This window comes from Rosa rugosa, chromosome 3, assembly GCF_958449725.1.
Source record: "Rosa rugosa chromosome 3, drRosRugo1.1, whole genome shotgun sequence".
Taxonomy (NCBI): Eukaryota; Viridiplantae; Streptophyta; class Magnoliopsida; order Rosales; family Rosaceae; genus Rosa; species Rosa rugosa.
This window is the reverse complement of record NC_084822.1, coordinates 898,034-912,576: the sequence shown is the minus strand read 5'-3', so window position 1 is coordinate 912,576 and position 14,543 is coordinate 898,034. Positions and strand designations below refer to the sequence as shown.

Sequence of the window (14,543 nt, the reverse complement as noted above, 5' to 3'; positions counted from 1 at the left end):
CCATTTGCATAGCATCAAGCTTACTACCAGTTGTAACATCAGATGATTGCAGGTCTGAACCATTCATCAATGATTTTCCACGACGCTTATACCTTCGAAGCTTTTTCACTTCTTGCTCTTGGAGCTCAACTCCCCTTGAGTTGACGCCACGACAGGGCTACTAGCAGTAGTAGCAGAGAAACCCGACGCCTGCTCGAGTGTAACCAGGGCATTACAATTCCGATCAACCACGGTCTCCATCCCCAACCCCATACTAGAAACATCCATGGGATTAGGGCTAACATCTACCCCCGAAGTCAAGGACAAGCCAGCCAACGCCGCTGCCGGTGGTTTAGCCTGAATTTCCTCCTTCTCCTTAATCAGCAGCTTATCACAACCTAGGGCATCATGAACAAAAAGCCCGCAGTCACGACAAAAGCCCTTGACCTTCTCATAGATAAAAGTGAGCTCCGGTTTCACAACTGGAGAGAATTCAAAAACCTTCCAGACACGAATCCGGCGACAGACATCGAAGGCTATCTTGATTCTCTGTTCTTCTTATTTTCTTTTTAGAGCATTAGGTTCCAATTAGAGCACCCTTCCGAGCGATGATCCCACCATGGACAACACCGTCTTGTTTCTCAGCGCAAAAGGTAGTCCCTTAACCGTGACCCAGGTTTCCATCATGTTCAGAGGCACCTCTTCCACCGGACTGAGGCCATCATACTCTCCTGCCACCAACATGGTGTTTCGATAGAACCAGGGTCCCCCATGCAAAATTCGATTGCGTATAGCCTCACTCTCAAACTGGAAAACAAAGCGATCTTCTGCATCCTGAATAGTGAGCCCTGCCCTGATATGCCAGATGGTGCCTTTGAATCCCGGCAACGCTGCTTTTGGTGCCAACAACCGCCCTACCATATACCAATTGCCATCTTGAAAAGCAGCAGCCCCTGCCTCCCCCAACGAAACCAGGGTTGAATCCAAGCATGTCAACGCCGTAGCAAGACCTTCCATCACATCTGCCATAGGATGGAGAGTGAAAAATGATCGATGAAGATGAGTTTTTTTAGATTTTAATTTGTCGATGTAGGAATACACCGAGAAACCCTAGCAGAGACGGCTAGGTCAAAAAATAATAATACCGTAGCCAGAATTGTTAGCTAGGAGAGTCAGAATTAAATAATAGCGATTATACAAAAATGAATTTCATCAAATAGCATAAAATTGTATATATTGATTGTTAAAATTAAATTACATATATTCATCTATATGTCATTATTTTGATAGAAAAAAAAAATCATAAGTCATAAAATACTCAAAAATAACAATTTTTTTGTAAAACAATTATAATTAAGATTTGATGAATTATCTTTATTGATTAATGTTGCCTTGATTCATAAATCTACTAAAAATCAAAGAAAGAGTAGCAGACTTCGACTTGCGTTTCGTAAGAGAAAAAGTGAGAAAGACGAGAGAAGACAGAATAGAGAATGAGTAAGAGAGAAGAAAATAAGTGTATAAACACACACACGCACATATATATATATATATAACAAAACTGTCATTGATTAATTGATCAATGAAGAGCATATGAATAACATATAATAAAAAAACTAAAAGATGGTGGAATACGACCAAACTGTGGAGTTATGGGTGAATGAGACAAAAATCCAAAAGCTTTACTACTTCTTTTCATTTTCTCATGTCAGAATGCTCAAACTAATATATTAAATATAAGAGTGTATATAAGTAGCTAGGGATGGCTCTCATGGACTTATCTTCGATCCAAAAGCTTTACTACTTCTTTTCATTTGAGTTGTTTCAACCAATGGCAGCATAGTGAGAAGGGTCTCGCCCTAGTGTCCCTACGCACTAATTAATTTTCAGATTATTTTGATCACCGCTAGAATGAGGAAATACAAGTTTCCCCAAGTCTCCAACTTCAAATCCAGGAACATGGATGGTGAGCTGTTTGGACTAGAATTTTAATAATTTCTTGAAGAATTATTAAGTCCAATTTTCAAACAAAACTAAGAATGAAGTAGCTAGGGATGGCTTTCATGGACTTATCTTCGATCCAGTCAAATTATTTCGACTGGTTTGCATCTTTTGCCCATTCACGTCCCCATAAACATGTAATTATTGAATTTCATGTAAAAATAGCCAGTTCTAACCTAAACTTAATTACTTCTTCTTTGTACGGGGGACAATCATTATACCCTTTTCATATCAATTTATATGAAGTTCTAGGACTATAAATATATAGCGCATTATCAAATAAAGCAGGTTATGCAGCATATTATTTTTTTTGAAGTGCCCGAGGGCAAAAGAATATATTCCATAAAAGTCAGAACAGACCGTTACATATCATTCCGCTGCCATCTAGACAAACAAGAAGATAGTGGCAGTAGCCACAGTGGCACATAGAAAAAAGACTCACTCAGTGTACAATTAGATACCTGGATAAAGCGAGATCCCCCTTTGGTACTACGCCGGAGGCGGTAGAAAGATCCGACCCTCCCAACCTAACTATCACCCAGTGGATCTAGTGGCCTAGAAACCTCAATTGGTGTACAACTAGAGACACTGAGAATTAAGTCGACAAGATCAAGATCAAATGCTTAAAACTAGATGCACAAAAGTGCCTAGACTGTCCCTGACAATAGGGAATTATTGAAAAAACAAAGACTAAAGAAAACTAGACAAAGGCAGGGCCCAAAAAAACCCAACCCAAACTTCAACCCATAATGGCCCACAGCCAGTGCCACAGCCCAGAAAATCAAACCCAAAAGGTGGGCCGTTCCCAACCCTTCCCAGCCCTAGACCAGTCTCGCCGCGCCTCCACCCTGTCTTCACCACTGATGTCGGATAGAAAAGACGTCGTCACCGCCGGTCCCCATAGCAAGAAACGCCATCAATCACCATCCCTATCCCACACCAGGCCACACCCTGCACTCTGCGCCATAACCAAACCGGCAATCCGATCACCGCCGACAACCAGTCGAGCAACATGTGATCCATTCCATCGAAGTGGCCCTCCGAATTCCGACCGTCACCAGACGCCGCTACTCCCTGGCAGAGCCCCGAGTCCACTTCGATTCCAATCTGCAGCCACAGCTCAAATACTCTTTTCACTGAGAAAGAGAGGGTAGGACATCCCAGGATCTCCACCTCTAAGCCTGAAACACAGCCTCAATTACCCGTCCGGCCGCACCCAACGTGCGTTGGCTAGGCTAGAGGTCGTCGCCATTGTCGGGGTGTAGCCGGACAGGTGCCAGCACAGTGACGGCAGCTAGAGTGACAGAATAGTCACTAGGGTTTGTCACTGTTAGTTTGATCGGGTCTCTAAAATAAAGAGTTTGTTAAACTCGTTATGCAACATATTATTATACCTACTTCACCTTTTTTTTTTAATCCTTTCATGTACTTTTTGATGTGGAAAAAAGAAAAAAAGAAAAAAAAAGAGATCCACCTGAAATTTATCATGAGGACAAATTTAGGATGGTACCTTTTCAAAAATTTAAATTTCAAATCAAGTAACATAATGTTACTTGTTAAATATAAGGTCGATAATATTGGTATCTAACAAGTGCTACCATATGAGGCTGAACATATTTGTCGAAAAATTGATATGATGGCATGCAGATGCTTGGTTCAATTGAGGAACAATATATTAGTTATGATCACACACACGTGTTTGGTTGAACAAATTTTCATTCTATATATAGAATAGATTTTTAATTTTTTTTTTCTATACAAATTTCAAGATCTCTGATTTTTTTTGTCATAATATAATATATACAGCCAATAAAGTTTTATATCTTCGTAATGATATTAATTTGGGCTCACTTGACTATTGCACCAAATAGCAGGACCATAATTACCATGATAATGATAACCATTTCAGTTTTCTTCATCTTTATCTTTCAATTCTTTTCATGTTTTTAGCTACGACCCTATGACACTTAGGCCTGGGCACGGTCCCAGCCTGAAGTGACATTTGTAAGGCTCGGGACCGAGCTGGGCTCGAATCACATTTTTCAGTTTTAGGGACCAGGAAGGCTGGGACCGTGAATGAACCGGTCGGTCCTTCCAGTTTTTCGGCCCCAAAAGTCCAGTTTCGCTTAGCTTCATCTTCTCCACAATTTCATCATATTTCTGATTTTCTAGGTTTAGAGCACAGCCTAACGCATCATACAAATCACAAACTAAGCTACAAAACGAAGAACATAGCATCCAATCTTCAAGTTATAAACAAATGAAGTTTCATAGTTTAAATTCAGAACCTTTAAACTGGCTGGAATGACGGGAACCCACCACCGTCTCAGTCCCACAAACCGAAGCTGCGTTTTCCATTTAGGAATTAGGAATCTGAGGTTTCATTCTTCGAAAAAGAGGCTTGGGGTTAAGGATAGGATTGAGAAATCAGATATTTGACGAAGTTAGGGAAGGGACTGAACGGGATTGAAGGATGGGCTTGGCGAATGGATTAGAATTTGGGTTTGATGGAGGGATTGAAGGCTGGGTTCAACAAATTGATTCAAATCTGGGTTCAACAAAGGGATTGAAGGCTGGGTTCAACGAATTGATTGGAATCTGGATGGGTATGGAAGTAGGTGGGCATGTCATCTATCCTTGATTGTGCTTTGGATTGGGATTTAGGCTGGGATTGAAAGTTTGGGGTTAGAGAAATTTAGGTTTCTTCGTTCTTGTTCTTCGAAGAATAGAGAGAACTAGCGATGAGACCCGTGCTTTGCTGTGGCATTTGTTGTTGCTAACAATGTACAATAATGTATGATACAACTGAATAAGACTTGATTTTTGATCGAAGTGATAAAACATGATATATCACTTTTAATAGGAATAGTACAACAAACAGTAATGCTGAATATAAGAGAGCCAGTTTCCTGGCTCCAAAATTGTTTTGAGTTTACAGAGCCTTTAACCTAATTCTTCTTTAGAAAAAACCCTAAAAAGTACAGCCATATCCTCTCATATATATCTCTCTCTTCTATTCTTTCAATATTTTACCAAAGGCATGCATGGAGGCAGATACAATTATAGTAATTATTTGATGCATAAATATATCGGTCATTATTCAACAGTCATTTTTTTAAATAAAAATATATGATTGCTTAGCTGCGTTTACGGTAATAAAATATGTAACTAGCTAAAATTAATGGACAAACTGAATCTGTCCAACTTGAACCGTACTAGCTTTAAGGCAGTTATCAATGCCTTAACGATGATCAATTTGGCTGAACATTTGCAGAAATGATCTATATATTAATACCTAAAAACTGAACGGTCGAGATGTGGATATGCGTAATGCAACAAACAAAGTGACTCTAAACTCTAAATGCTCACTTTAATTTCAAAGTGAAACTTTGATCCGTAGAGGACTAAAATACACACACACACACGTGCGTAGAAGAGTGTTCTGTGGGGGAAGTTGGTGAGTTTGCTGAGAAGGATGATTGGTTCCCTAGATACCGTCTGGTATGAACCGTGTCTGGTGCATCGCGGAATGTCCCATCCGCTTGAATAGCATTTGCAATGATTGTACTGTAAGCAGCATTTTATGTTCTCAAGAAAGAAAAGCATCTTTGCACGAATTCACATCTTACGTTAGCCTTAGGAACAGATTTCTAGTTTTTGACCACTTTTCGATCACATATTCACATCTTAACCGTTCAGTTCTTAGTACCTAATGTATAGATCATCTCTGCAAAATTTCAGTCAAATAGAAGATCATTAAGGTATTCAAATCTGCAATTTACAGTAATGAACACGAACAGTTCCGGTTCGACAGATTCAATTCGTTCATTGGTTTAATCGAGTTCGATACCTTAACAATCATCAATTTGGCTAAAAATTTACAGAAGTGATCTATATATTAGGACCTAAAAACTGAACGGTTAAGATGTGAATATGTGATTGAAAAGTGGTCAAAAAATGGAAATCCGTTCCTAAGCTAATGTAAGGACATCCTTAGCCAAGAAGGATTGTGTGTGTGTGTATTGTAACCCTAAAAAGCCTCTAATAAAAAATATAGAAAATTACATATAAGTGTCATTTTGAAACTTTAATTAGCCTTAAAGCCACCTAATTTTTTTTGTACAAATAAGGCCATTTCCATCCACAGATTATTTCATCCATGACAATATTACACTTCTACCTAAGAAGCCCAATTCCGTCAGCCTAACATCGATCACATTTTGACCAAAAACAATCGATCACAGATCTCTCTCTCACCCATGCCCCCCCCCCCCCCGGTAACATCGATCACAGATCTCTCGTTCTCCCCCGCCACCCCTCTTTTCTCTCTCTCTCCCCTCGATAACAGATCTTCACGTCTTTGTCTCTGCTTCCAATTCCGGCGAACACCGGCACGGCGCTATCGGATCTTGCACCATCGTCGTCACCTTCGATTTCTAGAAAATGAAACTGATCAAAAAATTATAGATCGAATGAAAATGAGAGAGGAGCAGGCAGCTCGTCGGCGGTAGTCTGATCGCTGCTTGATGATTGTGATCGGAAAGGTGAGAGGAGGATTGCGACGATGATGAAGGTGCACGGCGAGGCGAGGCATCGACGTCGTCGTCTAGGGCTCAGTTTGGTGTTGACTCCTTCAAGCCTCCTGATTTTCAAGCCACCTGATTCTCATGAATGTAATCACTATCCTAATTGATGTTTTGATTTTTTTTTTCCTGGAATTGTGAATTTTGTTGTCATGGAAAAACTGGATTGCGTTGTGAATTTTGTTGTATCTCTGCAGCGACAGCTCCGACGCATCTCATGCATCCACCGCCGCCGTCCCCGCTTAACCTTTCACAACGATTTTCCGCTCCGAAACACCGACCAAGACGCTTTCCGGCAACCGCTCGCTCCAGGTAATTTTTTGGTAATTTTCTGCAAAGTTAGTTTCGTCGCCTTAGATTTTTATTGTTGGCCGCATGATTTGGCTAATTTTTTTCTTGAGAATTTGAGTTGTTTGTGTTTTTTGGCAATTGATTTGAAGGAATTGAATTCCCTGGGCTATGAACCTGATGTTGTTAATGGTGTTAGAAGTTGTTAAATGCTTGAAATTGCAGTACGTATTGATTGATGGTCCAGTAGCTTGAAATGGCAGTAGCTATGTCAGTAGTTTTTTATTTCTGGTCCAGTAGTTTTATGCGTGTTATAGTAGCTCTACATACCTATTTTAGTAGCTTTTTATTAATAGTCCAGTAGCTATGTCAGTAATTTTTTATTACTAGTCCAGTAGTTTTGTGCGTGTTATAGTAGCTTTATATACCTATTTTAGTAGCTTTTTATTAATGGTCTAGTAGCTTTATACATGTTTTATAGTAGCCCATGGTACTTGTGTTAGTAGTTTTTTATTACTGTTCCAATAGCTTTGTAAATTTGTTATAGTAACATTCTGTATTTGTGACAGTAGCTTTTTAGATTGTATATTTTTTTTTATCTAGTTGATAAAAAGTGCCAGGTTTGCGGCGCAACGGTACATTGTTGTTTTTAGTTTTCATTTCAAATACTAATATTTTGTTGTATCTTTGTTCTTGCAGAGTTCTCTCTCTTTGCATTTGTAGTAGTAGATTTTGAAAATCATGTGAATTTGGATATTGAAGCCTCCTTTGACCAAGACATCATTCGGCCAACCAAAAAATGTTGAAATGAAGGCTCGTGCTGAAGGTGGAAAATGATGCATTATGGGTCTAGAGCGTTGTACCTACATGTACGTTGCAAAGCATAATTAGCTATAATCAGACACCCTCATCATACCGCCAGAGGTACCAACTATCGTCAAAGGAGTAACCCACAGATAGGCAGCCAGGCGGGCCACGGCCTGAGCACAAGCGTTCCCCAGGATCACCGCTGACGCGCCGCCACGCACTCTGCCAAGACGGCATCAGAAGCTACTGAAACTGGGAACTGAAGCACTTCAGTCCCACATCGAAAACAAGGAGAAGATCAGACCTCTCCTCACCTATAAAAGGTCCTCTCTTCTCCCTTCATTAAATGACGCATTAACTCTCATTTATTATTGTGCTGCCTATATATCAACTGACTTAGGCATCGGAGAAGTGAAGACCGCCCAACGCGGTCTCCCTCTGACGCCCTGTCTTTCATTTGGCAGCTAGCAGGAATTACCAAGTATACAGAGTAGAGGTCCGCCCGCCGGACCCGCGTTAAACGGAGGTTTGGCTACCGCCAGACTTTGAGCATTAACAAGCGTCGCCATTGAAAAATGACAGTAGTATTACAACATTGACAATAGCTTTATACAACTATTGTAATAGATTTTCAAACTATGGTAGTGGCTTTTTACAAGTATGGAAGTGGCTTTTTATATAGTTACATAATTGTGGAACCCTGCATAAGTTTTGTAACAATGAATATGTTTTCTACTTGATTATTGCTTTTGGCGTTGATCAGAGTAAGTTTTGGTGGTGCAAGAGTAAATTTTCTTACTAGTAAATTTTCTTACTAGTGACAGTAACGTTTATTGCTGGTGAGCGTGATTTTGGCGTTGGTGACAGTAGTTTTTGGTTTTGAAGAGTGTAGCTTTTGTTACTGGTGATAGTAGCTTTTGTTACTGGTGACAGTAGCTTTTGTGACATTGCCGGAAATCTCACCGGAGTAGCTTTTATTGCTAGTGACAGTAGATTTTGTTGCTGGCGACAGTAGCTTTTGTCACCTCGCCGGAGATTGCCGGAAATCTCACCAGAATAGCTTTTGTTGCTGGTGACAGTAGCTTTTGTGGTCACCGGAGTTTGTTTGATGGTCGCCGGAAGTTGGCCGGAGACATGCCGGAGTTGACCAGAGACCTTGCCGGAGAGGAGAGAGAGAATGATTGTTGATTTTGTACTCTAGTGGCATTTATGTAAATATGTTAGTTTTTAATATCCAAAATATAACACTTTTTTTAATCAATGGTTTTATGAGGAAAAAAACTAGTTGGTGGCCTTATAGCTAAAAAAACATTCAAAGATACACTTATATATAATTAACTCTAAAAAATAATTAAAAAAAAAATCTCCAAGTATATCCTCTTTCCTTTTATTCTTTCAATATTTTAGCAGAGGCATGGAGCCATGGAGGCGGATACAATAATAATTGTTGATGTATATATCGATCGTTATCCAACAGTTATTGTTTTGTATAAAAAATATGATTGCTCAGTTGCATTTGCCGTAAATGAGATATGTGCGTGTTAAAAGAAGAGAAGAGAAGAGAAGGTGGAAAAGATGAATGAAGGTAAAGAGTGTTCTGTACGGGGGATGTTGGTGAGTTTGCTGGGAAGGATAATTAAATTCTAAAGACAAATTGAAGATACCCGGGTTGATAATATTTTATTTTGGCCCACAAAGTTGCCTAAAGGCCCAATCGTAGCCCAAACTCTACTCTATGTGACTTAAAGATATACAGGCTGTTAATATTTCTATATCGTTCCACAAAGTTTGCCTAAAGGCCTAACCATAACCCAAACCCCGCTTGTGTGAATATTTTAGGATAAAACCTAAAATAGTTCGATCATAATGAATTGAAACATTTTAGGATAAAACTCTACACTTGTTAACGTCAGGAGGTGGCTTAAAGTGAGGATAATATCTGTAGTATGCCTACAAGTAGACTGCGAGGCTTTCGTTGCCACAATAGGATGATACTTGGAGTGAATCCATTTGCGGAAATCCAGAAGGGACCACTAATCCTCAAAATTAAAATGTCCCTTCTTATATTTTTGGGGATTTATATTTTTATCTCGAGTCATGAAAATTCGCATACATAAATCAATTAGTGCCTTGTCTGGTCTAGTGAGGCAATGATCCATTGTTAAATAGGCGCAGCCTCCTAGTGGTAGGATGAAACTGAGTGTCATCAGATTTGTTCTCCGGCAGCAACAGAGTAGGAAAGTTGTGATTTTGGTAATTATGTTTCGTTGTAATCGACTTACCTTTCCTGCATGTCACCGCTCTGTCAAAGCAAATGGAGTAGCCAGTAGAACATTTTTTGCTAAGTGATACTTGTTAGAATACATATATTTTGTGCAGACTTCTAATATTATTTCGGGATGTTTTGTAGATTCTTATTGTAATAAGGAGTTTAGGTTATATTTGGCAGTTTCATTAAGCCATGTTGAAATTGCACCATCTTTTCTTTTAATTAGTTTCACTAATATCAATATTTTGGGAATCCCATACTTTACCTCGAATAGCTAGCTAAGGCCTTCTACTGCAAAGGACCTATAGGCCAATGCCAATTTCTCGAGAGTGTATTCCGTGCACCTAAGAGTTAATGCACTGACAGCACGTGGTCACGTGCGCCTTTAGTGGAAGGGAGACGTTAGCTAGTCTTCAGTTAGTCAACAAACAATGAAATTGAGACAAAAAAGTCGGCAGTAGAGTAAAAATAACTAAAACCTCCCCAACATAACTACACCAAATATAGGCTTTAGAGACAGCCACAAAACGTCTCTAGAAATATATTAGTGACTAAAATACACTTAAATTTGTCTCTAATAGAAGGAGTGACAAATTAGACTTTCGTCCCTATAGGTTGCGTCTCTAAAACCTATTAGAGACACTTAGATAAAAAGTTCCGTCTCTATTACTTATTCACTGCCACATGGACAATAACTGCCAATGACAATTTAAGGTGTCTCTATTACTTTTAGAGACAGAAGAAATATTTTATTTAATATATTTTTTATTAGAATATTTGATATTATTAATAATAGAATCCATCTATTATTAACCACCAGTACACCAGTTCGATTGGCATTGGAAAGAAACAGTGAATCCATCTATAACTAACGACGTATATAAATTATATATATAAATTTTTTCTGGACAACAAAATATAATATAAATTTATTTCCTGTTCAACAAATCTTTACTGATGCAACTTAAAATCAAGTCTACAAAATACTTGTTACTAAAAAAGTCACAAATTCATCTAGTCAAATGCCTATCAATTAGCATCTAATGATCAATAAGGGAAATAATAAAAGTCTATTGCTCAGATCCACGAGAGCTTTGATTTGATGAAGCTCTAAGCTGGTTCAACAAATCAGTTTCTTGGACACTTGTATCTCCCATAAGCAATCCAGTTAGTCCAGTGGTAGGATAAGCATGTTTAGGCTGATAAGGCATTTGAGGATAGATCTGCGGTTGAGGCCAGTACATTTGACGAGGATAAGAAGGCATCTAGAAGGATGGTTGCTGCAAAGGCTGAGAAGATTGTTGTGAAGGTGGAGTAGATTGCTGGGATTGCATCATTTGCTTTAACATTGCCAATTCTTGTTGGGTTTGCAAGAGTCGTTCCTGAGTTTGAACTTGCTGCACCTGTGCTTGCTCTTGTTGTTGTTGGTACTTGGACTCTAACTCCATAAATTAATTGTGACTGCAAGTGAGCATAATGTCTTCCATGTGATCTGTGTGATGATGAGCTACCATCAATTTGAAGATAAGGCACCATATCAGGTATTACACCTAGTCCATAACCGCAAACTCTGTGACGTTTCTCAGGTCCCATCACTGCAACATATGCTCTTTCTCGCATCTCTGTAGTCTCATTACCTTCAACTGCTACAATTTCTGCCAACTTCTCTTGCATACCAGCCTATGAGAGAAAATACTTAACTTATTATGGGCTGGTTATATTTAGTGTGCAGCAGATTATGAAATATATAAACAAAGCTCACATGTGTCCGCTCAGCAACTTCATAAATCCAGGTTTTTTCTTTGTCATTCCGTGTATGCTTATCGTAAAAAAACTGAATAGGATCGGGCTCATGACCATGCTTCTTGAGCTAAACATGCAAAGCAGAAGGGAAATAATATCTAATCAAGTCTGATGCCATCATTTCAAACAATAAAGCAATATAATAGCATGTAAATAATATATTTCAGAAAATATTCAAACATATCATAACAAAAAATGCTCATTCCAAGGACACCACATCAATTTTGACCACAGTAACACACTAGAAAATGGGGTTCTAAACGTAAAAAAGTGCAAGAAAGACTAGCTTTAAAATACACAAGTCAATGTTCTCTATAAAGTTCTAAAGGCAGTTAATGTGATACAATCTATAAAAGTTGATCGTCAGGTCAAAGTTTATATTAATGTTTTAGCTATTGTTAAGATTTTATTGCTACTCTATCATATCTATTTCCTGTTTGGCAATGAACATTACATTTGATGCTTATAAATTTTGGAAGCTCATGGTAAAGTTGTAGAAAAGACAGAACCATTGGTTCTTTAATCCCTACAATGTCCTTCCACTTGATCCTAATAGTGCAAATTAAGCAATTATGAGATAAGCAAAGGTAAAGTATTAATAATTATATATATAAAATTACCTCCAGGTTCAGTTATGACAGAAGGTTATCTATGCTTCAATGTTACTCAAACTGTCTATTGTTCTCCAGATTCAAGCTGCAGTTTTTGCTCTTTGTAACAGCAGGGATCTTCCTTGGCCTGAGGAGAACAAAAAGATAAAAGAAGAGGATGTTGGTTGTAGTCAATGTTAGGTTTCAGGTGATGTAATTGGACAATAGAGTGAATTAATAGACATATATAATTAACTTTGAAAGTTCACTTGAGCAATATTTTCACTGTATTTATTAAACTATTCTTCTTGGATCAGAGTATAATGTATTTTTTTTTTTCCTTTTAATGTAGAAGGCATAGCACAAACATAGCCCCAAATATAGCATACTTAGAGTAATATAAGAACAATTTTGATAGCTACACTATGGGGTTTGTGATCAGAGTAATCCAGCCATGCATAAGCCATAAACGGAAAAATGAACTAACCGCGGTGAGCTTTCCAGCACCAAAGTTTTCTTAATGACGGCTCTCGGCGGCACAGAACAGTTGAAGGAAGAGTCGGTGAAGCGAACCGAGGGCTAATCAAAGTCGCTGGAAACAGCTCCAACTCTCTACTGTACACTCTACACATGATATTATCACTTGCAAATGTTAAGCCAATGACTCAAATGGAGCACCAAGTCAAAACTATTACAAAAGAATAAAGAATAAACGAACCAGAACCTTGAATTTGACATATATATACACTTATTATGTGTGTATAATATATGTATATATCAATCCAACAAGTAACATTCATCCATATATATATAAAAGAGGACAGAGTGTGTGTCTTCAGTAACCATCCCAAAACATAAGACTGAGAATTGAAGATTAAGTAAAACAAGCGGTCAATAGTAGACTAAGAGCAATTGACATCATCTTAGAGAACTAGAATCTTCATGTAATGCAAATTGCATTGTAAACTCTAGTTTGTTATCTGACCACTATCAACATTGATGAATTAATTTGAACATTTGAATGCTACTGGGATTCTCACCCTCGATGGCGCTGGTGGCTCTCGCTCAAGCAGTGACATTTGAAGCTGTTCTCATCGCGGCATTGCTTCTCGCACGTATGGCAGTCCCACCGGAGCTTCTGAAGTCCCATGGCTTTGGGCGTGAGGAAATCGTTCTTCCCCTTGGTGATGGTTCACGGAGATTGTGGTTGGATTTTGGTTTGGGAGAAATTGGGAATGGAAATCTTAACCCTAAGATTGGATTTTTAGGGGAAGGTGAAAGGCGCAATCTTTGCTAGAGAAAACGTTGGGAACAGAGCGGGGCATAAAATTTGGAGTCGGAAGAAGTTGCCGGGTATGAAAGATTGACCGGAAGATAAGTATCGGAGAGAGAGGAAGATTAAGTGCACTTATAAGGTAGAGACTAACTTGGTTCGGTGACAGCCACAAGGGTAATCTCCATGTAAACTCAATCAACCATAAAATATATATTTACATACAAGAAGACAAAGACAAAATGTATATATTAAACACACCACATACAAACAGCCAAAGCCCACAAACTGGACAAAGGCATGAAACCTTTGAAGTACGTCCTAAACCCTAAAAACACAATATTCCAAACATAATTCAAGCCTAAGAATCAAAATTCAAGCATAAAAGTCTAGGTCATTGTAAAATTTACGATTCAATGCAAAAGCAAAAACACGATAACCCAACCCAATCAAAATTCATTCAACAAAGCAATAAAAAAGCATAGATTCACTCATCGTAATAACAAGTCTAAGATGAAAATAGACATACTCTGTATTCGTTTATAGTGGTTGAGTTCGTCTAAATTGCCTCCTTCAGCTCCAATCGCACGAATGATGCCAGAGGTGAAGAGTTTAGCAGTTTTTGGAGTTTATCAAATAGGACGTGAAGCAGAAAAGAAGTGATTGAGGAGGTGAAGAGAGAAAAAATAGGTGTATTATTTATTTTATTCTCTTTTATTTATTAAAAATATATAGTGAGAGACTTATCCGTCTCTATTAGTAAAAATTTGATAAACTAGCGCTAAATATATTTTAGGCTACAAAAATTTTAGATCCAAAAATTTTAATTTGGCGCCAAATCAATTAGAGAGGATCCATTCCGTCTCTATTACTATTAGAAACAAATTTCTATTTGTCTCTATTAATATTAGAGACACACAATAAAAATTTGTCTCTAATAAAAACAGTAG

General features: G+C 38.3%; 1 long non-coding RNA gene across 1 annotated transcript; it reads right to left on the bottom strand.

The window, feature by feature from the left end:
- Window positions 1–10,786: 10,786 nt before the first annotated feature.
- Window positions 10,787–13,785, bottom strand: LOC133738879 (uncharacterized). The gene is made up of 5 exons (XR_009860352.1): window positions 13,361–13,785; window positions 12,808–12,944; window positions 12,351–12,468; window positions 11,690–11,797; window positions 10,787–11,607 (listed from the first exon to the last, which is right to left on the bottom strand). It is a non-coding gene; the product is annotated as an uncharacterized LOC133738879 (long non-coding RNA).
- Between the last annotated feature and the right edge of the window lie 758 nt (window positions 13,786–14,543).